Raw genomic sequence first — 10,745 nt, forward strand, 5'->3', positions numbered from 1 at the left:
AGTATGTTTCTGCGGCCGCAAGTCCAGAGAACGTAGGCATTTAAAAGTATTCCTACGACTGCAGGAATAGGAGTATGCGGCCGCAAGTCCAGCGAACATGGTCATTTACAAGGTATTCCTGCGACGGCTTTACAGAGTATTAATAGGCTGCAATTTCAGAGAATATAGACATTTATATTGTAATCGTGCGACCGCAAAAAAAACACCTCTTGCGACCGAATGAGCTATGTAAAAGTGTGAAAATCGCATACAACTAAATCAAGGGTTTTTGGGTCATTTCATGTATTGGAGAAACCCTAATCTGGTTTAAATCACAATTTTTGAGAGACAAGAGGTACTTTTTGCAGACATAGACTGGAAGAAGAGCATTGGGATTACTTTGGAGAGGAACTTGGATTGGCATAGAGTTTTTATATTTTCTATTTATCTTTGCTTTATGTTACTTTCTTTTTTAAGGATTTTGTAATTATAAACATGACCTAATTTTATTTTCTAGGGTTTTCAATGTAACCACTTGGATCTTTGTTAATTACTATGACGAATTCATGATTCTTTATTCAGTTATATTCTAAATTATTTTATCCGTTCTTATTGCTTGATCACAATTTACATGATAAACTGAAAAATTGATGAAATTAAAATCCATACGGAATGTTTGCTTGCTTGGTACAAATTTCCTGGAATGGAATTGAATAGATTTCTATTTCTTTGTTTGGTTTCATATTTTGCAAGAATGCTTTTTCCAAAGGGATTACTACATTGAAATGGAAGAATTGTAATTCCATTTAAAAATGTTTGGAAATGGAATTTCTAAATTAATTCATTTTTACCTGTTAACCCTGAGATGAATGGGCATATATCGAGGCATGTATAAAGTTCTTAACCTGTTAGCAGGTCGAGACAGTGCATCAGGAAACAGCAAGGCCATTACAGCCTTTGGGTATTTTATGGTGGAGAAAAATGTGTGAACATCGCGATGGGTTTCGCGGTGGGATTCCCAGGTTGATGGATTGAAATGATTTGGCATTAAGTCATTGTGGACTGGTAGTCCAAGTGAGTCTAGTGTATCAGTAAGGACAGGTGAAAAGTATAGCTGATCTATATTTGAATCTCCTTGTGAGAAGGATAGAGAGCCTTCGGGAACTCAAGGTCCATCTTATTAGATGAAGACTCTAATGTTACTACTAGGTTACGGAAGGGGTGAAGGGAAGGCAATGAATATATGGGTGGAATTCAATGTAGTTCATTAGTCTCAGACTGATGATAATCAGAGGGAGAATTGTCCAGAGTTGAAAAGGTACCTTATGAGATAAGGTATGGCGGAACTGTTGGGGTTTTATGCCCTAATTAAAACCCAAATTCTTTGTAATCTCATTTTATTATCAATAAAAGAATAGAAATCATTTTTTGACTTGGTCAATCACTTTGCTCACATGTTTTATTTTCATGATTATTTATTTAATATAAACTTCTATTAAATCCCGAGCATATAGCTAATCTTATTTATAGTGACGTAATCACAGTGGAATATAAATATGATTATATGTTCAAAAATAAGTTAGTCCTAAGATTAGTCAGTGCACCGGATTTACACTGACTTGCCAATCTACGATATGATCTACTTACACATTACAGTGTTATGTTCTTTCCAGAACATTAGCAAAGTAGATAAGATCGGATGTATTTGTTACATCGGACAGGACCGATATTGACAGTTGATAAGATAAGTAAACATACCGTTATTATCTATTCTAGTCATATCATATAGTTGACCATAGGTCAATTCAATCTCAATTCTGAGTGGTTAGTATTCAAACTGATTGTATTATTTGAGTTCTTTGACTTGTTCGTTACCAGCTTACCCTACGGACTAGCCCATACTTACATCTTGGGAACTCGGTAGTATAATTGAGTGGGAGTGTTAATCATAGATATGAACATCTATAGCTTCTGATGAAGAAGTGAAACGATGGTTTCCTTTTAGTTTGGTTCAAGGTGTTAAATGATAGAGATCTCATTTCAGTAATTAAATTAGTTTACTGAAATATCATTTACAAGGAACTAAGTGTTTTAAGGATAAAATACAATGAGGGGTAAAACGGTATTTTAGTCCTATCTCATTGTAGACCGTCTATAGAGGATTGAGTGACAATTATGGTTGTAACAATGGATAATTAATAGCGTATCTATATTTTTTATAGAGCGTTCTATGAATTCAATAGTGCAATTCCAAGTCTATAGTGGAGTCACGAGAAATTAATAAGTTAGTAAATTTATTTGTTAGATTTATGATAACTTATTGGAGCTTGATTTCATAGGCCCATGGTCCCCATTGTACCTTGGATAAAATCATCTAGATAGTCTCAATTAATTGATTTAATCATCAATTAGAATTATCAAAGTTGACCAGGTCAATTTTGGATAGTTTCACAGAGTTGTGTAATTTTGAGAAGAAAAGAGAAATTATGGCAGATTTATTAATTAAGATAAATTGGTATCTAAATTAATAAATAAATTTAAATCAAGGTTCAAATTATAAATAATTAATTTGATAAAGGATTTAAATAATTATTTAATTAATTAAATCAATAGAAAATAATACAGGCATTGATTTTAAGTCCAATGGGCTTATAATCAAATGGGAAATTTCACGGACCTATAGCCCATGATAATTTCGACCTAGGGCTTCAAAATGGCTGTTATTTTATTGATTTTTTAATTAAATTAAATGGCCTAATTGAGTCTATAAAAGGAGTGCTGATAGTAAAGTCAAAAAAAGGGTTTTTGATAAGTCAGATTTTCTGATAGTTTTATATTCTCTCTAAACACAAGTCCTTTTCTAAGCCTCTTTGTATTTTCTCTTCTTCTCTCTATATCTATCTCATGTGTTGAGAATTTCCCACACTAGTCTAGGTGGTTCTAAGGATACATTGGAAGATCGTGAAGAAAATAGAAAATCGGTTCAGTTTCTTGATAATACTCTGCGACAGAAAGGATACAAGAGTTAGAGAAACTGAAGGAAGGACTCTTAATTCCGCTGCGTATACTGTAAGTATTCTATTTTTGTTTCTCTTTGAATTCAATTTTAGAAACATGTTTTAGGTTATCTCATATTAATTTGTTTAATATTAGATATACATGAAAATAAATAAAGATCCTGTATAAGTTTTTTCCAACAGGAACATGTTCGTCACCCTTTCATTGGAGTGAGATGGGTGAGATGTTACATCTGGATCATGAGATGGTCCAGGGAACCATAGAGATTATTAGAGGTTGGAGCAAGGATGCTCACTTCTTAGATTACATGGAAAGTGATACTAAACTGAAAAGCAGGAACATGGAGTTCCAGGTAGGAAGTTATGTCTTCCTAAAGAATCACCATGGTAAGGGGTGATGAGTAAAGGCAAGTTGAGCCTAGATTGGTATGACAGTTTAAGTCCTGGATAGGACTGGTCAGATTATCTTTTGTTGGACCATAGTTTGGGTTCCGATAGTTGTACATTGTTTTGTGCATTTCCATGCAGTGGACATGGGTTGAAAGAACTCATGAGTTGAGTTATGAGGTTCTGAGGAACAAAGTATACCTTGATTTAAGGTATGTTGCAGAAACAGTGAGGTCAAGAGAATGACCTGGGAAACTGAAATTGGTTGTGCGGAATTCTTATTCCGGGCTGTTCAGATAAATTTCGAGGACGAAATTTCTGTAAGGAGGGGATAGTTGTAATGCCCCAAATTTCCTAATAAGGTTTAGGACCTTGATTAGGAGGCCGGGAGGGCCATAATTGATTTAATATGTTATAAAATGAATATATGCATGTTAATGTGAATTATATTATTATATGATGATAAATGCATGCGTATGGGAGTATTTAAAATGATAAGGGCATTTTGGTAATTTGGCCTGCTGAGGGCATATTTGTAAATTGGGTGCATATTGTAATATGTGAATGAGATTTCATTATTATGGAGATATATTCGAGCTATTCGACATGAGACGGTCATATATAATGGATTAGCGGTTTTGTCATAACGGGGTCAATTTTGGGGTAATAGAAATGTTATTTGGTGATAGATTGGGAATATTTGAGATCAGGGTGAAATTCTGGAAGTTTTGACTATAGTGTCCCCGGGGGTGTTTTCGGGACCCCGAGCACTAGGTTTTATTTAAGGTTACTTAAGCTTGAAGTAGCTTGACAGATAAGAACATACGTTAGAAACTTCTCGTTCTCTCTCAAAACAGTCCGTTTTACCGTTTGAGCCTTTTTGAGGAAATCTTGAGTTCTAGGAGTCGGAATCAAGCGAGGGTCGAGGCATAGCGATCCTAGGAAAGATTAGAAGCTTCTTAACCGAAGGATTTGACGAGAAACAACCCAATCGAAGGTAATCTAAGTTTGAAGTTTTAAGTTTTTAAAGTTTTAAAGCTTAGAATTGGACTTTGTTAATTGTTGAGTTTTTGGTCGGTTTGAGCTTTGGGTTTTGAGGGTTTTGGAGTATTAGGAAGCTTGGGAACTTTGATTTGATGATTGGGGAATGTTTGGGTATGTTTTTGGAAGATTTGGAGTGTTTAAAACGCGTTTGGGAATGGCCCAGGGTTGGGGGCCGCGACCCTGTTCTTGTGCGCCGCGGCCCTAGTTCGAAGAAGCAGGTGTCAGGAAGTGAGCCTTGCTGGGCGCCGCGGCCCTTGCCTCAGAGAACCCTGGGGGCCGCGGCCCAAGGTGCTAGGGCCGCAGCCCTTGCCCTGTTTTCGCCCCGTTTGCTCGTTTTGACCCCGGGAACTTAGTTATGGGCCTCGGGAGTGTCCCTACTACTTGGATTAGTTTGGATTGATCTCTTGGGGGCTAGATATTGGTGTGGAACCTTTGATTATCATGTTATTAATGGTGTTCCATATATGGTTATGATTAGGTGACCGCTAAGGACTTAAAGGTTGATCGTTCTCAAGGATCGTTCTTATATTAGTACTAGCTCGAATCTGAGGTAAGAAAACTGCACCCTGTGTATATGTGACATGCATGGTTATTATGGATGCATGTTGGTTGATTATTGAGCATGACGTGCATGGCTATTATGATGCATGTTGATTGGCTACTGAATATGACATGCATGGCTATGATTGATGCATGTTCGGTGATTAAATGTAAACATTGTTAGCATAATGAATGCTTGGCAAATCTTGTCCATTTGCATATGATTATTATTGAGGCGTGCTGGATGATTAAGTGTGATGCATGTAATGCACGAGAAACATGTGATAGGGCATGCCATGAACGATGAGTATGAGATTGGTCTGAGCTTGAGTCTCTGAGTTTGTGCATGATCATGACTGTGCTAGAAACTGTTTAGTAAGCATGTTGAATGCCCTATTCTTGGATAACTGGCATATGATACATATTGATAGCATTGCTTACTTGTGTATGGACTGAATACAGAATCGACAAAAGTGTTAGTATCAGCTGTGAGGCTGTGACTTATTTGTCAGGCTCGGCAGTGTTACTGGACACAGGTCAGGAAGCGCTGACTTACTTGTCAGAACGGCCTTAGCGTGAATCACGCAAGCCAACAGAGATTAGATCTAATCGATTACTAGCATTGAATGACTCATGGAGCATTAATTCCTGACCGACCCTGAGGGTCGATGAATAAACAGAGCCTGAAGGCTAGTGGCTTACCTATCAGCCACTCTCTTGCTAGAAAACAGAGCCTGAAGGCTAGTGGCTTACCTATCAGCCACTCTCTTGCTAGAAAACAGAGCTTGAAGGCTAGTGGCTTACTTATCAGCCACTCTCTTGCTAGAAAACAGAGCTTGGAGGCTAGTGGCTTACCTAACAGCCACTCTCCCGCTAGAAAAGAGAGCTTGGAGGCTAGTGGCTTATGTAACAGACACTCTCCCGCTAGAATCATGTGATGTGCACCCATTGGTTTGAAAGCTTTATATTCAGTGTGATTATAATGATAATCATTTGATAATGTTTATGAAAAGTGTTATGTTTTCTTGCTGGGCTTCGGCTCACGGGTGCTATGTGGTGCAGGTAAAGGCAAGAGGAAGCTAAACCATCCTTGAGTTGGAGGGCTTAGGTGATGACGTGTACATATGCGGCTGCTCGACCGCCACGGTCGAGGTTTAAAGTGGACCTAGGGTTGAACCCTGTTTTGCCGCTTAGAACGGCCTGTTGTAAATATTTTCTGTAATAAACTCTGAATTGTATTTTCGGGATCCCAATGTATATGTTAAACGTTCTAGTGAAACATTATATCTTAACCAAAATGTTTAATCCCTAAACCGCTAATCATACTTAGATCACGATTTTGGTCAAATGTCTCGATTAGCGAGTTTAGCACTATTTACAAGGCACACCGTAACGGTCCCAGGAGTTGGGGCGTTACAATATCAAAATAATTTTGTTCTACAAGACTTCAAACATACCGTATATATCCCTACTCATTTCACCACCATTTGGATGCCTTTTCAATTAGATTATCTCTTACTCTATTAATGCCAGAAGTCAATATTCTACCTGCAATAAGTTGCCTATCCCACTCGGTCGCCACCTAGGACACAAACAGAACAATTAATTCAAATGTTACATTGTAGTAAAAAAACAAAAATATACTTTAGCAAAATATATTGAATAAATAACTACATACATTAGTTGGTCCACTCCTTACACATTTCCCAAGTTCCAAATCATCTATTTTATCATCTGTCTGTCGACTTAGAACTTCAGGCACATATTCTTGCAGAAGCATCTTCATCACATACACACCGCAGTCGTACTGTACGCACTCTTTGTTGTGAGATACAGGTTGCTCAATATGAAAACCCCGGAAACAGAAATCACTCCCTCGCACCTCCTTCAACGTCTTACTAAATGCATTGTCCATTGACTCCAACTAAAACAAAAGAAATTATTCCAAACAAATTTCTACCTTCAAAATCAATCTCCCTCATCAAATTCATGCTAAAAAACCACAAATAAAACACTAGTAAACACCTACCATATTCTCAATTATAGCAAGACCAAATGGTGTCGAAGGAATTTTGAGGTTATCATACAATTCAACAAGATTCTTTTCGAACTTCAAAATTGCCAGAAACAAATGTCTCTTTGCAAGCACAGGAGCATATGCCTATCACAACGAAACAACCCATTATGCCAATACCATACATAAAAAAATAAAAAATATACCAAATTTTCAAATTTCAACCTACTCCTAATCAATACCTTCTCACAATCACCAACTTCTCCACACCACTCTTCCCATTTTTTTCCTTCGCTCTTAGTAGAAAAATTGTACGGATTAGGACGCTAAAAACAATTGAAATTACTCCAACATTTGTTATTTGGTACTGTTAAAAACATCACACATAATACAACTCACTAGTAAGACAACAACATTATATTATATTACTTATTAAAACCAAATAAAACTCACCGATAACACTGTCGGAATCCACCAACACCTTCTCCTCTTACCACGTCCATGAACCTCCTCTGCTGATAAAATCTCCACTAAAAAATTTACAACCTGAAACAAATATTGTTCACCAAAATTAATACATTACTAAAAAATAATGGAATATAACTAACTAAAAAAAAACTTTCACACCATTAAACTTACTCTAGCGCTAACCAGTTGATGTGCATTCAATGTTAGAAAGTCCGCCCTCCTCCCAATCACTTTATCCCCAAGAAATACAATCTCACTGTACAAAATATTTATAAAACAATTATAACGTTTGATAAAAACATTACAAATGAGGGTTATATACAGAAAAACCTATATAAAATTTACTTGGCCGACAAAGTTGGGTCAAGAACATAATTCACAATAACTTTCTCCCAGTCATGTAAATCTTCCAAATCTCCCTACACCCCACGATTAATTATCCTTGCTGGGAATAAAGAACCTAGAAGCAGCTGTTAAAACATACAAATAAGTAACATAACATCTCATTCACATATGCACAATATCAAAATACTCACTTTACTACAAAATAACATAATTAATAAAATTCAAAGTACAATAAATAGAAACTCACTGGCGCATTAAAGAATCCAATTTCATTGTCTCTCACATCGAACATATGACAATCAAATCCAGAACCACCGTATTGAAGGACCAACTCCATCTCATCTTTGAAGTGCCATCTTATTTCATCCTCCACACTGGAAAATCTAGTGTTGGATCTTCTCTTCCCGAAGGTCAACATATTCGTGGTTCCATCAAGATGCGTACAAAAGTCACCTAATTCAGCACCCGTATTCACTAAATTACTATCAAATATTTCCTCAGTAGACATACGATTTTCTATACACATACGAGGACTACACTTTTCCAATTGTTCCTCTTGAAATGTTGCCTTAGCCAAATTATTATTCACGACCGCATCTACCAAATCTCCTACAACATCAATATCTCCACCCGCAACTTCTACCTCAACCAAATTCCTTGGCGTAACCATTGTGTAACATTCATCGCTCACCTTTTCTTTTACATCTACCTCATCAACTTTCAAAACATTTAAATGGTATTCATCCTCAGAATGAAGCTTCAGCTTCAAATCACCTGAGTCGAAGTTGGCACATGCATTTGACAATATAACTTCATCTGAACTATTAAATTGCGTGTCATCCTCTCTGCTTTTCCCATTCAACGAAACTAACCAAATATCATGTCCTTCAATTTCCAAATTATCAACCGGACCCATATTATGAAACAACCCCTCATCCTCTACAAATTTTCTATCAACAAACCCACCTGGATGCAAGTCAACTCCAGCACTGTCAACATTAGTAGGACCTTCACCACTCAGCTGAAAATCCAGATCTCCAATCAAAACATTCATAGTATCGGAAGAAATGCTTCCCAATAATTTATCTGCAACATTTACCTTCGATTGAGAGAAAAGGATTATTTAAACTCACGTTCCAACTTTCCACCTTCATCATTATCCGCATAGCTTCCTCAACCAATTTGTCTAACATAATCTCATCTTCAACGTCTCTTAACGAATTATGAAGTAACTCTAAAACATCATGCCTTATAGAAGCAAGTTCGTGTTTAAATACTTTCATTTCAGCCTCGTGTGAAATCAATGCCAATAATATTTTGCTTAACTTCTTTTTATCCATAATAACCTACCATCAATAAAGAAAATTTTAACTTACCTCCAAATTTATTTCACATCAAACATGCTCCCTTAAAATGAACAAAAACACAAACTTGATTTCACAAACTACAACCATTGCCCAAAAAAATTAACTACATTGCCTACTTTAAATCAATTTTCTATCATCTTCACATCCCCTAATTATATACTAAATAATCAATCAGAACCACCTTTATAGTCACAAAACAGTAAAATAATTGAAATATTTACATACCCCTACTGATTTTGAAAGTGGGCATAGCTTTTAAAATAACTAACCATGTGTAAAAAAAACATACACACCAATTCACACGATGAGAATTATACATATCAGAAACTAATATAAAACGCATATATATATATGTGAGCTTTGAAAAAACAAAGAAAAAAAGCAGGGGTTACGAGTGAGATTGACAAGGTAGAAGCATGAGATATAAAACGCATATATATCACAAACTAATATATATAATATACATATCAGAAACTAAATCATATCATTTCATTTGGTATAAATCAAATAAACCATGGAATACCTTGTTTTCTTTGCCTCCCTCAACGAAAACCGGAAAAACTCTCTCTTCTCTCAATACCTGTATAGCTCAAGCTGAGAAGAAGAAAATATGGGTCAATAGAAAATATGTAGGTATCCAAAAGACCAAAGCACGTTTTCTTATTAATAAACGAAATAAAATAAAAATAGATTGAAAAGAGATTCCAAGGCAATAATCATGACAAACCAACCACCCTTAATCCTCTGATCGAAAAGAGTGAGTAGACTGTAGAGTGCGCCACTGTATTAGGTATGTTTTTATGTTTATATAATATACAAAAGCACATGAGTTCATCATTTCTAATCCTTGTCCATTTCTCTCACTTTTTTCCCTTGTTTTGTTTTCCTCTTATCAGAAATAAAACGCATATATTTCAGAAACTAATATATATAATATACATATCAGAAACTAAATCATATCATTTCATTTGCTATAAATCAAATAAACTATGGAATACCTTGTTTTCAAGCTGAGAAGAAGAAATGGGAGAAGGAGACCAAACCCATTTCTCCAGAGAATGAAACAAAATCACTGGAAATGATCTCACGGCTGAACTTTGAAAAAACAAAGTTCAGTGAAGAAGAAAGGATAACAGGGATGGAACCACACCCACTTGCAAACAAAGTTCCATTACGTGTAGCATATATATCAAAGTAAAAAAAGGAGAGAGATAGATACAATGACTAACTGATACACAAATTGACTAATATCTGACAAAAATATTTTTATGCTTCTTCATCTCGTGGTGTATACCACTTATAATAAATACTATTTGTACTTTTGTCGTCATGTAAACTATTTTTAAATGTTAAACCCATCTAATAAAAACAGCCTACAAATCTGACTATAATAAACTAAATATAATAATACAAAACGGTAATGATAACAATAATAATAATAAACTAATATATATATAAAACAATACTTAAAATAAACTAATATATATATTAAACAATACTTAAAACCGTAGGTGCGGGCGTTCCGTACGCCCGCACCAAAGAAACCCCCTATAATCATTTACATAAAAATATGTGGATTAAAAC

Source organism: Humulus lupulus, chromosome 8 (assembly GCF_963169125.1).
Source record: "Humulus lupulus chromosome 8, drHumLupu1.1, whole genome shotgun sequence".
Lineage (NCBI taxonomy): Eukaryota > Viridiplantae > Streptophyta > Magnoliopsida > Rosales > Cannabaceae > Humulus > Humulus lupulus.